Raw genomic sequence first — 17,589 nt, forward strand, 5'->3', positions numbered from 1 at the left:
AAATAAAGCCTCATTCCCATTCGCTTTGCCCAGCATCTCTGTTTGCTAGATGAATGCTGTGATGCTGAAGTACAACCTACAGGAAGAAGTTGTATCTTACAGTTCTGTGGATTTGTTACAGGTCCTCAGACCTCAGCACAACTGACACATGTTAGAGGCACCATTCTGACCTTCAAACCCAGCAGCACATCAGGTATGCCAACACCTGCCAAAATGGAACAAAGACCTAGCCGATTAAAGGCCCGGTCCATAGTTCCAGGACCCAGGAAGGCCCTTAATGTACTAACCTTGCTTTTTGGTTTCTGTAGTTCTGCTTCTTGATAATTGTCCTTGCTTACTGAAGTGTGTCAACCAGGATGTGAGTTTTGTGCATAAAAGACCTTTGTGAGGACCAGTGCTTTATGATTTGGGCAAGATTTTCATGCAGCTGCTAGCCAGTGATAAAGACTTTTTATTTGGCTTTAAGAGTGTATGTTCTTGCCCGAAGTGGTGGTGATGCATGACTTTAATCCCAGCACTCAGGAGGCAGAAGCATGTAGATCTCTGTGAGTTCGAGGCCAGCTTGGTCTACAGAGCGAGATCCAGGACAGGATCCAAAGCTACACAGAGAAACCCTGTCCAAAAAAAAAAAAAAAAGAGTGTATGTTCTCCAGTTGAGATGACCTTGCAATATTCTGGAGGTGCCAGCAAGATCCCCAGAGACTAAGACACCGAGACACTGGGGGGTCTCAGACCACCTCTGAGCCAACAGCATGGAGAAGGGACAGTTCCTAGGAGTGTGCACCCTGAGACATTCCAGGGCCCCAGGAACTTCTCCCACCCCTACTCCTGAGCTCCCGAGCCTCCACCCTAAGGGGAATTACAGAAAGTCGCCTGGCTCTGTCTCCTTCAGAGATGAGTGTGTTTATGGCACCTCCTGGAAAGTACACTTAGGAAAGGCTGAACACGGTGTCCAGGTATGTGTGAGATGTCCCTGGAAGCCCTGGTTTAAGTCTGTGTGGTGACCACCCCTGGTTGTCTCTCTTGTTGCCTGTCTCTGTGTCTCTGTGTGTTTGTCAATCCTGTTGGCTGGAAGGGAGTTGTGATGGGAGGGTGTGGCGGTCTGAATAGAAATGGCCCCCACAGACTCAGTGTTAGAATGTTTGGTCACTAAGGAGTGGCGCCATTAGCAGGTGTGGCCTTGTTGGAGGAAGTGTGTCACTGGGGTGGGCTTTGAGGTTCTAGATCCTCAAGTCTGGCCAGTGTATCTCTTCCTGCTGCCTGTGGATCCAGATGGAGAACTCTCAGCTACCTCTCCAGCACCATGTCTGCCTGCACACCATCATGCTTTCCACCATAACAATAATGGGCTAAACCTCTGAAACTGTAAGCCAGCTCCAATTAAATGTTTTCCTTTATACGAGTTGCTGTGGTCACGGTGTCTCTTCACAGCAATAGCACCCTGACTAAGACTAGGAGGGAAGTGGTAGTCCCAAGACACCACTGAAGTATATGTTAAAACACTGCAAGGAAGTTGGCAGGGTCTCTGTATCGCGTCTGGGAAACTCCGGACCTTCTGTGAAATAGATTAGCCTCTTTGGCAGTTGAGTGGCCCAGTGATGTATCTCTGGATCCCCAGATAGTTCAGGCTGTCTGGAACATGGTGACTGGAGACTCTGGCCACCCTGACCAATGTCCCTACAGTGGCCAATGGCTTTCTCTGGTGCAAGATCCACCCCCTTGACTTAAAACCTGTGTTCTCTCCCTGGGGACCTGAATCCTCTTGTTTTGGCCAGGTTACCCAGAGAAACCTAAACCTCTGCCTGTTTTCTTTGTCCCACTGGAGGAAGCTGCCCCCCACCAGGAAATAATTCTCATGGCTACACTGAAGGGCAGATAGTATCTCGGGCCCCTCTCCCCTCCACACAAATGGAGTGGCTCTGGCTAAGAGCTCTGGGACAAATTTCCCTGGGACAGGGTTAGTTCCCCCATTCTGCCTATAGGAGAAAACACACACACACACACACACACACACACACGCACGCACGCACGCACGCACACACACACACACACACACACACACACACCTGTGGGTCCAAGCCCTGTAGTTCTCATTCTTTTCCTTTCATAGTTTGTACCTTCTTTGATATCTCCTTTTCAATCAATGATCTGTATAACTGAAAAACTCAGAACCCACCATTCTCTAAAAAAACCTCAGGCTCTCATTAGCCTCCTCAAGACACACTTTAACACCCACCAGCCAACCTAGGATGATTGCCAACAGCTCCTGACCACCCTCTTCATGGCTGAGGAGCAGACAGAATCTGGCTAGAGAGTCTGGTCAGGCCAGTTGGAATCACTGCCAGATAGAGAGGTGTTGTAGAACAATCTTTTTGTACACTGTGAAGATGTGTTGCTCTCATTGGTTTAATAAATAGCTATAAATAAATAAATAAATAAATAAATAAATAAATAAATAAATAAATAGCTAAATGGCCAATAGCTAGGCAAGAAGAGGTTAGGCAGGACTTGTGGGTAGGGAGAGAGCTCTCTTGGATGGAGAGAGGCAGGGTGAGAGGAGATGTGGAGAGAAGATGAATTTGCTGTGCTGATAAAAGGTACCAAGCCACATAGTAGTACATAGACAAAAAAAAAAAAAATAGGGTTAATTTAAGTTATAAGAGCTAGTTAGAAACAAGCCTAAGCTATTGGCTGAGCATTTATAATTAATAAGTCTCTGTGTGGCTATTTAGAAGCTAGCTGATGGTACAAAAAAGTCTGCCTACAGAGAGGAACTTCTGTCCAACCTGACTAGGACCCCAACACTGACCCATTAAGGATGCTCTGGGCAATTTTTGCTGGGACCTTTTAGAATGAATGAAGGCAGCTGCTAGAAAAGCTACTGATCTGTCTTAGGTGAGTGAGGTAATACAAGAGCCCCAGGGACCATCTGTGGTTCCTGAGAGCCTCTTCGAGGCTTCCCAGGTGTTCATGCCTGTAGACCCAGATGTGCCAAAAAAAAAACAGTGAGCAACCAAATATTGCTTTTGTTACATAGTCTCCCAAGATAGTAGGAAGAAACTTCAGAGGTTAGGAGGGTTTGAAGGTATGAATAGGTCCCAGCTATTGGAGTGTGTTCAACAGAAGCTTCATGATAACCTTGACGCTAGAAGAAAAGCAGAATAAAAGATAGACCTGAGCAGTAGCGGCAGCTCTCAGGGAGACTGATAAGAGAGACCCCAGAGGGGGAAGCCAGAATCTCCTGCAAAAGAAGAAGCTAGAGAAGGACCAATGTGCTTATTGTGTGCAAAAGGGACACCGGGAAATGACTGCCCAAATTGGAAGAGGCCAGAACTGACGAGGCCAGAGCTCCATTCCTCCGAGTCCTCAGGAGCCTGGGGTAACATTGAAGGTGGGGGGCAAATCTGTCATCTTTAGCACACCTCATCTGAATGTAGTGGCCCTATAAGGCAAGCCCCAACAACCATAACAAGGACATTTTCCTTTACTTTTTATTGGCAGGTTTTCATTTAGCCCAAGCGGGCCTTGAGCAACTTGGACTCTGACCCTTCTGTCTCTGCCTTCCAAGAGCAGTAAGAACTGTACCACTGTGGCCTGCTTCCCCCTGCTCTTTCTTCTTCTGGTGATCTGGTTCTTTGTGGTTTAAGTTTTCCTTCTTAGACCTGAGTTCTTCTCATGCGTCTGGGATGAAGAAACGCCAAGCTCTACCCAACTGTAAAGCTAGATCTAGGCAAGAACTTAAAGAGGGTCTTAGAGAGACAGTCCAGTTCACACCATCACTGTTTTTCTCCTCCTCCTCTTCTTTTCTTTTTTAGATGTATTTATCATATATACAGTGTTCTGTCTGCATGTAGCCCTGCAGACCAGAAGAGGGCACCAGATCTCATCACAGATGGTTGTGAGGCACCATGTGGTTGCTGGGAATTGAACCCAGGTCCTCTGGAAGAGCAGCCAGTGCTCTTAACCTCTGAGCCATCTCTTGAGCCCCTTTTCTTCTTTTCAAGACAGGGATTCTCTGTGTAGCCCTGGCTTTCCTGGAACTCACTTTGTAAACCACGCTGACCTCAAACTCAGAGATCTGCCTGCCTCTGCTTCCCAAGTGCTGGGATTAAAGGTGTGCACCTCCAGACCCAGCTTCATCATTGTTTTTCAAGTACAAAAATAATATACGGGCCTTGAAAGATGGCCCAGCGGGTAAAGGTGCCTGCCCATCAAGGCCGACAACCTATCCCAGTACCCACATGGCAGGAGAAAAGTGGTTCTCTGTTCTCTATTCAACACAGTGGCACAAATGTTCCCACACACATACTAAATAAATAAATAAATGGAATGAAGTTTTAAGTAATACATATTCCTGGGTTTAAGTACAAAACAATGACCATGTTATAGTAATTGAGAATTCAGAACAATTAAAAATGGGCAATGAAAGGTGAGGGTGAAGCTCAGTGATATGAAGTACTTGCTTAGTATATACAAGGTACAAGGCCCTAGGTTCACAGTACCTAGTTTGCCCAAGGGTGCACACACACACACACACACCACACAATAACAACATACGAAAAACAAAATTCTCATGACTCAAGAGTATTAGCACACACATGTACTCTCAACGTTCAGGTAGAAGTGGGAGGGTCACTGCAAACCTGAGGGCTGCCTGGTCTACATAGTAAGCTCCAGACTAGCCTGGGCTATGTAAGGATGCCCTGTATTACAGTTCATGTCTGGAATACCAGCATTTGGAAGGCTGAGGCAGGAGAATTGCCATGAGTTTGAGGTCAACCTGAGTTACAGAATAAGACCCTGTCTGAAAAAGCCAAAGGAAGACAGCTGACCAGATGGCTCAGTGGTTAAGAGTGCGTACTAATTGCTCTTACAGAGAACCCAGGTTCAGTTCCCAGCATCCACAAGGCAGCTCACAGCCGTCTATAAACTCCACTTTCAGGAGATCTGATGCCTCATCTGACTTCCACAGGCTCCTGCACACATGTGATGTACATATATACACTTAGGCATACATACAAAACTAAGAATTTTTTATGCCGGGCGGTGGTGGCACACGCCTTTAATCCCAGCACTCAGGACGCAGAGGCAGGTGGATCTCTGTGAGTTTGAGGCCAGCCTGGTCTACAGAGTGAGTTCCAGGAAAAGGCGCAAAGCTACACAGAGAAACCCTGTCTTCAAAAAAACAAAAGGAGGAGGAGGAGGAGGAGGAGGAGGAGGAGGAGGAGGAGGAGGAGAAGTTTTTACACACCAAAAGGTTTTCAGCTCTAAATTTTATTCCCTTTCCTACAAAAGTAAACCTTGTGAAGGGTATTCTTTTAGATGCCTATATCATGCCTAAAAATACACACAATTTTTAAAAAATAAATAAAAGTATCCCCTAATATCCCATCTGATCTTTGGGGGTGGGTTGTTTTGTTCTGTGAGATTGTACAATGTTTGTATGCACGTACATAGCCCTGGCTAATCTGGAACCAGACTGGGCTCAAATCCTCAGAGATCTGCCGGCCTCTGCCTCTGCCTCTGCAGTGCTGGGATTAAAGGTGCTTGCCTCCAGGGCTTCCATCTACTTCTTACATATATTCCACAGAAATGTGTCCAACAGTTGTTTCGGGTTTTTTCCATGAAGAAAGTGCTGTGAGGTGCTTGTATATTCATGCATATACAAGATATACATAGAGCAAATCCCTAACAACCAGGTAAAACAAGGTAGAAAAGTCAGACACTTAGCCTGGGTGTGGCATCACACACCTGTAATTCCAACACTCAGGAGGAGGCCAGAGGATCAGGAATTCAAGGTCATCCTAAGCTATATAGCAAGTTTAAGGCCAGCTTGAGCTATAGGAGACTTTGTCTCAAAATAAAATAAATCTTAAAAAGAAAAAGAAATCAAGACAATAACAAATGAACACTTAAAATTTGCTTGAACTTTGACCAACAGCGGATACTGTATAGGATTTCTTTCTTTTCTTTGTTATCTTTTGAGACAGGATCTCACCCTGTCAGGTTGGCCTGGAACTTACTATGTAGCCCAGGCTGGCATCAAACTGATGGTGATTCTCCTGCATTAGTCTCCCAGCCACCACACCTGGCATACAGTCGTCTAGTTAGGCTGAGGAGCAGAAGCAATGGCTTCTTCTTGCATTGTACCGAGTGTCTGTAGTGAGGGCAAATCTGCTCCCGGGTCAGCAGTGTGACCTAGTGAATTCTCTGTCTGTCCATCCGTCTGTCCGTCCGTCCGTCTGTCTGTCCTTGCTGCCTGTTTTTCTGCTTTCAGTTTCCTCATTTTGATCATGAACACAGAGCACCTGGCAGTGAGCCAGCCACCACCTTAGATGGGGTTTCTGTTTTAAAACATGGTCTTGCAATGTAGCACAGACTGCACTGGAGCTCTGCAATCCTCCTGCCTCAGCCCCACAAGTGCTTAGAGCGTGGACATGCACTGCCTCCTCCTAATCAAACCCTAGTCATTTTACTCTAAAAGTTCCACTTTCTCTGCCATTTCCCAAAACTTCCTTTTACTCACAGGGAGACCTCAGAGGGAAGGCACTCACTCACCCAGCTCAGCCCAGCAACTCGGCATTTCAATCCATATCAATGGAAGACTTTCCATCATCCGGTCCTTTCGATCCTTTCTCCAGAACAAAGCTGAACGCGGCCCAAAAGGCTGTTCAGGCAGACTTAGCCTTAGCTGCCTATTTTATCTCTGTCCTCAGAAGATAAAGACCCAGCCCACAGGACAAGGGTCAAAGATAAATAAAATGGGAACACCGAGAAACATAGGGACCTTGGCTTCATTCAGTCAGCATCGGAGTCAGAGCAGGGGACCCAGAGCCTGACAAACAAGCTTCAGATGTCTGACCTCCTCCCACAACTGTGTTATAATCCTTTAAGAGGGAGTCCTGGGCTACTGTTCACTGAGTTTCATCCAGTGCCACTCCCCCCCCCTACATGCTTTATTTTTTATTTTTGAGACAGGATCTCACTGCTTGCCTAAGCTGGCCTTGAACTTTCAATCCTCCTCCTTTAACCTCTCAAGGAGCTGGAATTACAACACTGTGCCATATGGCCTTTGGAGACGTGTTTTAGGATTTATTTGATCTTAAATCATGTGTACGTGGTAGTGGGGTGTGCTGGAGCCCTCTTGGAGCTGGAGTTCCAGCGGCTGTGAGCCGCCTGGTGTGGGTGCTGGGAACTGAACCTGGGTCCTCTGCAAGAGCAGCCTGTGCTCTTAACCATGGGGGTCACCTCTCCGGCCCCTTGGTGAACTTTCAGTCACAGGTGTAAAGAACAAATACACAGTCTCCGCCTCTTCTTTCTTAGGCAATCAGGGTAATTGTTGCATAATTCTCTGGTTAAATGGCTCAGGATGAAAGGACTGTTCTTATCTCCTCTGAGTGTGTGGTTCACACCTGTAATCCCAACAATCAGGATGCTGAGGCAGAAGAATTGCTGTGAGTTCAAGGTCACCCTGGGCCAGACTAGCCAGCGAGCCAGTGACACATAGCAAAACTGCCTCTAAAAGAAAAAAAAAAAAAAGCACATGGGTTTGGTTTTGGTTTTGTTTCTTTGCTGTGGTTTCTTGAAATCTTAGTAACCTATAAAATACAAAAAAAAAAAAAAAAAAAAAAAAAAAAATGCCATATTAATCATTGTCTTTCACAGAGAAGGCTCATATGAATCACATCTGAAAAACGGCTAAATTCTCTCCCCCTCCAGGAACATTAGAGAGATACCCGTGTGAGAAATTTGAAAATTGTTTGAAACTGATTGATGGATACATGAAAGCACACTAAACTGTGCTTTCCACCTCTATCTAATTAAAACTTTCCAATAATTATAAAATAAAAGAGTGTTGGGCCCTGGGCTAGGCTCTGGAGATCCAGGCATCTCACAACCACCATTTACCATCCTCCAGCTTCCAAAGTGCGTTCCTGTTCCCAAGCATGCTCTCCAACTCATCCAGTAAAGGGTGGTAGGACTGTGTATCCAGCCCGGAGCCCTGGGAAAACTCCAGCAGCATTCATGACTTTTATCATTCCTTTCTTCCTGGTCTTTTGTTTTCCTGCGATAATCTAATCTAGGAGGGGCGAGATATCTGCCAGTTGGTGGGTGGAGTGAGTTGGAAAGAAACCAGGATGGCATAGGAGGCCGTGTGTGTGTGTGTGTGTGTGTGTGTGTGTGTGTGTGTGTGTGTGTGTGTGTGTGTGTTGTATATATGTGTGTATGCGGTGTAGTGTATGTGTGTGTATGGTGTGGGTATATATATATATGTATATATATCACATACATATATATATAAATATATATCACATACATATATTTGTATGTGATGCATGTGTGCTATAGTGTATGTATGTATGCATGGATGGATGGATGGATGGATGGATGGATGGATGGATGGATGGATGGATGTGTGAGAATGTGGTGATTCTCCTACTCCAAAGCAGTCAAACCAAGTCACAAAAAAAGAACCAATTTCCCAGGAGTAGACTTTCATTCCCTTCCACTCCCAGAAAGTCATTTTGTGAAAGGCGGACAGATGTTTACAGCAACCTTGTTTCAAACAGTTTTATCACCGGCTTCAGGAAGCAGCCGCTTCCATCCATGTGCACACATGCCCACATGTACACACACAATAATAATGAAAACATGCAAACTGCCAGCAGTGCTGGTGAGGGAAATAAGAAAAACATCAAATTACAGGTTTCAGATAGGAAAGGGGGATCTTAACCAAAGTTAGCACTCCGCTCTCCCCAAACAACTCCCGACAGTTCACCCATGCTGAATATGCCCACTCGCTCCTTTGTCTGAGTGTAAGGAAAGTGGCCGAAGTTTACTGACAACATTAGCTCAGGTTGAGCACGTAGTGACAGGCATGAAGAAGGTTCAGGCCCCAGTGGAGACAACAGCAACAGAAAACAACCAGAACGCCTATTCTTGCATCTAGGACACCACACAGTTTCACGGGAGGGAGGTGGGCAAAGTGAAACCCACAGCGGACAGACGGCTGGAGAAAAGCCCCTCGGGGTCGGGGGTGGGGGTGGGGGGTAGGGCTGGGGGTGACTTTGGAGGCAGTCTGACTCAGCCCGGAGAAGGCTACCCTGTCCTGGCGACCCTGTTCTCACTGCTGAGAAGAACTCCGGTACTTGAAGAAAGGGATGCGAGGCCACTTCTGAGAGGTCGCCTGCTTCCGGCACTCCAGCACTGCCAGAGCCCGCATCAGGCAGCCAGCAGGAAGTTGCAGGAGAACTTGCAAGCTCCAGAAAACGCATTTCTTCCCAGCCTCCCATAGAAAACCAGGCCGGGAGAAGGGCTGCCAAGGCTGAAGGCATTACCTCATCAGGATAAGCCCCCATTGGCTGAATACTCCGGGCAAAGCATGCCTTTAACCCTCTGCGGGAACAAACAGTACGTGTACGTGACCCCACTTTCCCTCGCTGCCTCTGCTTTTCATATAAGGAAAATGGGTAGCCATGGCAACAACAGATCGTTCTCTCACACTTTTCAATAAGCATACCTATTTATACTAAAAGGCCCTTGTGAGGTCGACATACCGCCACCACTACCCCCACCAATTATTTAGGAACCATCTGCAACAGGTTGTTACATATCGGGTAGATAGGAAGGGATGATGCAAGGGAATTCTTAATCTTTTTCTAAACTTGCAGTGGAATTGCCAGAGGGAACAAGACAAAAGAGAATTACCAAAAAAACGTTCTGAGAATGAATTCAGAGCGGAGTGGCCACACCTTTGTTCCAATACTTGGGAGGCAGAGGCAGGCAGATCTATTGCCTATTGTTTATCGTTCTTATTGTTTTATTTGTATGTGTACGACTGTTTGACTTGCATGAATATCTGTGCACCAAGAGCAGTGTCTGCAGAGGCCAGAGAGAGTCTGGGACCCTCTGGGACTGGAGCTACACGGTTGTGAGTCACTGTGTGGGTCCTGGAATTAGACCCTGGGTCCTCTGCAAGAGCAAAAAGTGCTCTCAACCGCTGAGCCATCTCTCCAGTCCCATTTTTTGTTTGTTTTGAGTTTGTTTGTTTCTTTGTTTTTGAGGCGGGCTCTCTATATATAGCTCTGCTTATCCTGGGGCTCACTGTGTAGACCAGGCTGGCCTCGAACTCACAAGTCCTCCTATTTCTTCGAGGCTGACACATCCAGCCCAGTTTTTCATTTCTTTGAGGCAGGGTCCTCAGCACTCTGTAGACCAGCTGGCCTGGAGTTCACAGAGATGCACCTACCTCTGCCTCCTGGGTGTTGGGATTAAAGGTGTGCACCACTCAGCCCTTTGAGATCCTGTCTAAATTTTTAAAATCTGAGAAATATTGGGAAGAAACAGCCTCTGGTCTTTTGGGTTTTGTTTTGTTTTGTGTGTATATGGTTTTTGGTTTTGGTTTTAGTTTTGGGTTTAGTTTGGTTTTTTGAGGCAGGATTTCTCTGTGTAGCTTTGCGCCTTTCCTGGAACTCACTCTGTAGTCCAGGGTTTTGGTTTTTGAGAGTGTTTCTCTGTGTAACCCTGACTGTTCTGGAAATCTCTCTCTGTAGACCATGCTAGCCTTGAACTCACAGAGATCCTCCTGGCTCTGCCTCCCCACCACCACCACCAGGACCACCACCACCAGCAGCTAGCCTCTGTTTTTGTTTGTTTGTTGTTTTAACAACTAATTTTCTAAAAGTTATCCTCATAAACGGCATCCTCCATTTTTTTCACAAACACTGCCAAAAGACATCCTAATCTGTGCAAAAGCAAGTAAGCATGATCAAACAGAAGTCCAAGTTTATGGCTTGCACTCAGGGGTGAATAAAGTACTCAATAAACCTGTCTTCCTGTTACGAAAACTCGAACTCGACAGGACGGAGAACAAAGGACTGTATGCTCCAGAAGCTTTGCTTAGTGATCAAAGCCACGGGAAGGCAGGGAGACACAGTTTGGGAGACTGGCGTTTTCCCGCCAGGTAAAAGCTGTAAACCCCTGGCAAGATGACTCAGCTGGTAAAGGCTTTTGCCACCAAGCCTGACAGACCCAAGCCTGATCCCCAAGACCTGCATGGCAGAAGAGAATCCACTCTACAGGTGGTCCTCTTGACCTCTACATGTGCACACTGACATGTCCATGCACACATTTATACACATACACGAATAAATAAAATGCAATGCTTTTTTAAAAGCTATTAGCTTTTACCTAAGAAACAAGAAACAAAAGCCATGCTTGTTGAAAATACTGAGCTGACTGAGGAGGGTGGTCTGGCTCCAGACCACAGGGAACGTAATTGTATCTTTTCTTCTAAATTATTATGAGTTTATTTATTGTATCCCAGGCTGATCTCAAACTCACCACGTGGCCAAGAATGAACTTCTGAGCTGGGCGGTGGTGGCGCACGCCTTTAATCCCAGCACTCGGGAGGCAGAGGCAGGCGGATCTCTGTGAGTTCAAGGCCAGCCTGGGCTACCAAGTGAGTTCCAGGAAAAGGCGCAAAGCTACACAAAGAAACCTTGTCTCAAAAAACCAAAAAAAAAAAAAAAAGAATGAACTTCTGACCTCCTTCCTCTACGTCCCCGATGCTGGGGTTACAGGCATGTACCGCCATGCCTTGTTTAAGAAGCGCTGGGGTCAGACCGGCCCAGCCTGCCGTCTGCGCACTGAGCCACATCCCGGCTCTTGTGTTATTTCTAAATGCCAAACTATCGGGAGATTATCATTTGTTGTTGGGTCTGTAACGGTTCAAAAGCAGCAGTGCTCAGTGAACTAGCTTAAAATGATGGCTGATTTGCTTTTTCTATAATGCAGCTCACACTTGAGACACCTTCCATAATGTAGCCTGGCCTGTTTTTAACTCAGTCCAGACTGCCGCCAACTATTTCCTGACCTGTTGGGGTCTCCGGAACTTTTTTTTTTCCTTTTTTTTTTTTTTTTTTTTTTTTTGGTTTTTCAAGACAGGGTTTCTCTGTGTAACAGTCCTGGCTGTCCTGAAACTTGCTTTGTAGACCAGGCTAGCCTCAAACTCAGTGAGATCCACCTGCCTCTGCCCCCAAGCGCTGGGATTAAAGGTGTGCGCCACCGCCGCCGCCACCAACCCATCACCTATGGAACATTTTAAAGCAGCAGTTTCCACAACAGAATGATATAATGGTATAAAATAGAACCAAACACTAAAATCCTCTGGAGAGAACAAATTCCTGTTTGGTGAACTGTGCCAAGTAGAGGCTGTGGGAATGAGGCCAAGGGTTACTCACTTTGGTGGTCTTGCTCTGGTGTCTTGAAGACCCTCTGTTCTTAGCACCTTTGCTCAGTCGGCTGACATTCTCCAGGCATTCTGCTGCTGTCAATCTGCTCTTCATTCTGACGGTGTCTCCACTACAGCCACGACCACAATGGGAGAAATGTGCTCCCCTGTACAAAGCTCCTATGTAGTTTTTAGCGTTTGCTGAGCACCTGGGATATGCCAGGGACTTTTCATATACTGGAAGTTCCCAAACTTTCTCTATTCAAAGAACTCATAGTGTCTCGGGAATTTTCCACTGTGTTCTGAGGCCAAAAGAAATACCTTCATAGGACTGGGAAGATGTCTCAGAGGGTAGAGGCACTTTTTGGTTGGCTTTTATTGTTTGTTTGCTAAGTTGGGTTTAGTTTGGGGTTTTTATTTTATTTTTTATGTATATGGATGTTTACCTCTGTCTTTCACTGCATGCCCGGTACCTGAGGAGGCAGGAAGGCAGCAATAGGTTCCCCTGGAACTGGAATTGCAGACAGTCGTGAGGCGGCATATGGGTTCTGTGAAGCAAACTCATTCCTCTTAATCTCCAAGCCGTCTTTCCAGCCCCGTGATTTGGGGTTGTTTTGATTTTGGTTTTGGTTTGTTGTTTTGTTACAGGGTCACACTGTATGGCCCTAGCTGGCCTCCTGCTTCAGGGCCTTCTGAAGTGATTCTCCTGCCTCTGTCCCCCGAGTTCTGGATATATGCCACCATGCCCTGCTCTAGTGCTCGCTTTAGAGATAGGGAGGGTCTCACTATGCGGCCCACACTGGCCTCCACCTCACGGCAGTCCTGCTTGGCTCTGCCGAGTTTGGGGATTGCAAGTGTATGCCACCACACCCGGCTGTTTTTAGTCAAGGCAGGAGCCTTTAGGGTGGTGTAGCTGGAGATGACCTCACTGTCTTTAAATGACTTATTTTAAAATATAACAGAGAGACTGCAGAGACGGCTCATAGTTTAGAACACTTGCTGCTCTTCCAGAGGACCCAAGCCAGGCTCTGAAGCCAGCTCACAACCACCTGTAACTCCAGCTCCTGGGAAGCCAATGCTCGTCTGGATTCCATGGGCACCTTACACATGTGATGTGTGCAAACTCGTGAATGCACATGTGTACACACACACACAGAGAACTAAAACAAAACAGACACAGAAAATGCAGATGTGTGTGTGTAGAGGGAGGAAAGGTAAGGCAGGGGCAGAGGAGGAGTTACGTGGAACTATAAAGCCAACGTCTACATTTTAGAACACAACCAGATGACAAAATAAAAGCCAGCACCTCTAAAGGTCCTCCTTTGGACCTCTCTTTAATTTTATTTTTAAGGGAGCTATGTGTAGGTGTGTGCACTTGAATGTAGGTGCAAGTTGAGGCTAAAGGGAGCCTTAAGGGGCCAGATCCTGGGGAGCTGGGATTACAGGAAGTTGTGAACCGCTCAGTGTGGGTGCTGGGACCCAAACTTAAGTCCTCTGGGAGAGCAGTCCATGGTCTTAACCCCTGAGTCATCTCTCCTGCCCTCCTACCAGATACCCAGTAGTCTTGACTTTTACAGTCATTCTTCATTTTCCTTTGTAACTTTACAGACTATTCACGCGTCCACAAATACTATACGGTTCAAGAAACACTTCCCTCCAGGCCTTGCCTACAGCCTCTCATTCCAGCTGAGCTGGCTTCCCTCGGACACACCTGCAGTCACACCAGACCCCCGGCTAAACGGCTTCTTGAGAAGCTGCACAAAGGCAGGAGGCGTGGTGGAGCACCCCCAAATCCCCAGTTATCAGAAGCAAGGCGAAGGCTGGATTCTCAAGACTTCCAAGCCAGGCCGGGTGGAGTGACCTACGCCTTGAATCCCAGGATTCAGGAGGCAGAGGCAGGTGGATCTCTAAGTTCCAGGCCGGCCTGATCTACAAAGTGAGTTCCAGACCAGCCTAGTCTACACAGCCTCCGTGTGTAGTAAGTTGGAGATTAACCTAGACTATATGAGAGAGAAGTTAAAACTCTGTATCTAAAATGTCTCTGTTATACCCATACATCTGACTCATAATCTGGCAGGATTGAATTCCAGGTTAAGAACCACTTTTCATGGGTGTATCAGTCGGTGTTCTCTGGAGCAGCAGAACTGACTGTATATTATATATATATATATAACAGGGAGGTATTAAAATGGCTTACAGACTGTGGTTCTGTTGGTCCAACAATGTCTTAGGCCAGAAATCCAGTAGTTGTTCAGTTCATGAGGCTGGATGTCTCCGCTGGTCTTCAGTACACCGTAGAATCCAGAAGGAGGCCACAGCACAGGCAAAGAGGAAAACTTCCTTTCTTGTCCTTTATATAGGCTGCCATGAGACATTATGGCTCAGTTTAGGGTGGGTCTTCTCAAATGATCTGGATTTAAGGTAGATCTTCCAACCTCACGTGATCTGGATTTAAAGTGGATCTTCCCACCTCCAACAATCCAATTAACTAAAAAACTAAAAAACTCCCTCACAGTGTGCCTAGGGACTTGGGTTTTTAGTTAACTCCAAATGTAGTCAAGTGGACAGCCTTTTAAAAAGTGTATTTGTGCCAGGCAGTGGTGGCACACGCCTTTAATCCCAGCACTCTCGGGAGGCAGAGCCAGGCGGATCTCTGTGAGTTCAAAGCCAGCCTGGTCTACAGAGCAAGATCCAGGATATAGGCACCAAAACTACAGAGAAAAACCCTGTCTCAAAAAAAAAAAAAAAAAAAAAAAAGTTTGTTTGTGTGAGTGTGCATGGCTGGGTGTGCCTGTATACACCCATCCCTCAGACCCTCAGAGCTGGAGTTACAGGCATTTATGGGACACCTAGCTTGATGTACAGGTGCTAGGATATGAACTCTGGTCCTCATGTTCTCCACGTAAATGCTCTTAACCACGAAGCCATTTCTCCAGCCTCTTGGGACTTTGAAAGACCTTCACTGTTTTGTATGACTTGTTGTTGTTTTATTTGCAGTTATTTTTTGTTGTTTGGGTTTTGTTTTTGTTTTAAGACAGGGTCTCACCATGTTGCCCACGCTGGCCCTGAATTCAAGAATCTTCCAGCCTCAGCTAACCTCAGTCCTGGGGTTGCCAGCAAGTACTACTACACCTGGCTGCCTTTGAGCATCTAATGTTCTTCGAGCATTCTGAGGTCATCTTCTGTCCCTCTGGGCAAGCTGCATGTTTCATCATTGGAAGCTTCAGGGTCTGTTCTTCCCACCTGGTCCTGGAACATGGAAGTCATGGCCATTAAGCTCACTCCTCGGGAAAGCAGATCTTACCCCTAAGCTCCTAAGAGTGTTGCCATGAGCATTCATGGGCAACCCTACTTAGAGAACACCTGACTGAAGGCAGTCCAGAACCAGCCGGCAGCCAGTGACTGACAGTCTGGGAGGTGAAGGCCCAGCTCCCTCACCTCAGCTGGTATCAACTCTGCAGGGTCCTGCCAGCCCTAGCATGACGTGGTAGGGCGGCTGGAGGTCTTCATGGGTCCTCCATCACAGCCCAACTTCTCTGCTCGGTCTTGTTTCTCCTATGATGTTCTACTCATCCCACAGACAATCAGTCCAGCCTGTGTTATAGTGAACGCCTGAGTGTGATGGCCTTCTGTCCATCACAGCAAACCTACTCAGCATTGTACCAAATGGGGACACACTTCAAGTATTTCTTCCATTCTCTCCATTTTTTCTCTGTATAGTGTTTGAGTTCTCAGCCAGAGCAATAGACAATAAGAAGAGATAAAAAAGGATATAAATTTGAAAAGAAAAACATTGGACTGGAGAGATGGCTCCATGGTTAAGAGCACTGACTGCTCTTCCAGAGGACCCGGGTTCAATTCCCAGCACCCACATTGTTAGAATTCCTAGCGACTCCCACAGCTACAGGACAGCGCATGTGCACTGGCAAGATGTTTAGTCACCCCAGGGCCTTACACCCTACGCAATCCTTGCGCTGCGCGATCACGTGATCTATGCGCATGTGTGATGTGGCTATGTCAGCCCAGCACGTGTGGAGGAATCTATAAAAGCGGGTTCCACATGTACCTCTTCTCTTCCTGCATGATTTTTCCATAGGTCTCAGCACCCCCTTCTATTTCCCCCCTTAGTAAACTCTTATAGCGGGCTTTGTTGTACCTCGTGGCTTTTCTAGCATGTAAACAGCACCACTTAATGAATAACATTGGTGCTGAGACGAAGCAGGCCGTCCCGACGCTCTGCACCCAGGACCCTGTACCCAGGTTTACTCTATCTACCACTGCCCACTTTTCCATTTGCCCATCTGCCAGACCACTTTGCACAACACCGGCTGTGAGTTTTCCCTTTCCAGCCAGTGTAAACAGTCCCCTGGATGTGTGGGAACAACCATAGATTGTCCAGCATCCCTCTGGTGTCCCCAGGATTGGGGAAGCCCCTGTCCACGGCCTTCATCAGCTATGGTCAGCCCCCATCACAGGCTTTAATCTCTAGACATTTCCCACGACTGCAGTCTGAGATGTCGTTCTTGCTATCAGACACCCCCCCCCCAACACACACACACTCCACCTTGGGCTGCCTACACCCCGCCCTCATTCTCTCGCTTGACGAAGCATTGAATGACTTGTACCTGCTGCTATCAGACCCCCCAAGGGATCCTTGCTACGTACACCCTGGTCCTCATCCTCTGGCTTGACAAAGCATCGAATGACTTGTGCTAGTCACCAATCCTCACTTGATCTTGGGGACGCCTGAGATGGTAGTCTTGGATCACGTTTGATTTTTTTTATTTTTCTCTCTGCCGCGGTCATGGGAAATACGGCTTCCTCCTATTCATCCCACTCCTCCTCTGAGAAATGGCCCGAATATCCCTTAGATAACAATAAAAAAATGGCCACTCAGTGGCTCCTTGGACCCTGATATATATATATATATATATATATATATATATATATATATATATATATATATATATGTGTGTGTGTGTGTGTGTGTGTGTGTGTGTGTGTGTATATATGTATATATATGTATATATGTATATATGTGTATATATATGTATATATGTATATATATATATATATATGGTTGTGAGCCTAGCCTTTAATGGCTGAGCCATCTCTCCCGATACTTTACGGGAATTATCTAACTTCTGCCAGTGAACGGGCAAGTGTATTCAAGCCTTTTTTACCTTTTTTACCTCGGCTCCGAACCCTGCCTTCCTGATTCCTTCTCTCCTGCCCATTGCTCCTAACTGTGCAACCTGAACCTGAGGAATCTGACTACCGCTCTGGACCCTGCCAATGAACCTCCGCCTCTCCGACCTCCCGCTCCCACTCTCGGCCCCTTCTGCTCCTCCTCTAGC

General features: G+C 46.7%; 1 protein-coding gene across 2 annotated transcripts in view; it reads right to left on the reverse strand.

Annotated features, from left to right (window-relative positions):
- Positions 1-6,810, reverse strand: part of Fam13b (family with sequence similarity 13 member B) — a 68,349-nt gene extending 61,539 nt beyond the window's left edge. Inside the window, exon 1 of one of the 2 annotated variants that reach the window (XM_076554931.1) lies at positions 6,559-6,810. The gene's annotated coding sequence lies outside the window, so the exon portion shown is untranslated. The remainder of the gene's footprint in view (positions 1-6,558) is intronic. The other variant, XM_076554939.1, reaches the window with a different exon arrangement.
- Positions 6,811-17,589: the final 10,779 nt, after the last annotated feature.

Source organism: Peromyscus maniculatus, chromosome 19 (genome assembly GCF_049852395.1).
Source record: "Peromyscus maniculatus bairdii isolate BWxNUB_F1_BW_parent chromosome 19, HU_Pman_BW_mat_3.1, whole genome shotgun sequence".
Classification (NCBI taxonomy): domain Eukaryota; kingdom Metazoa; phylum Chordata; class Mammalia; order Rodentia; family Cricetidae; genus Peromyscus; species Peromyscus maniculatus.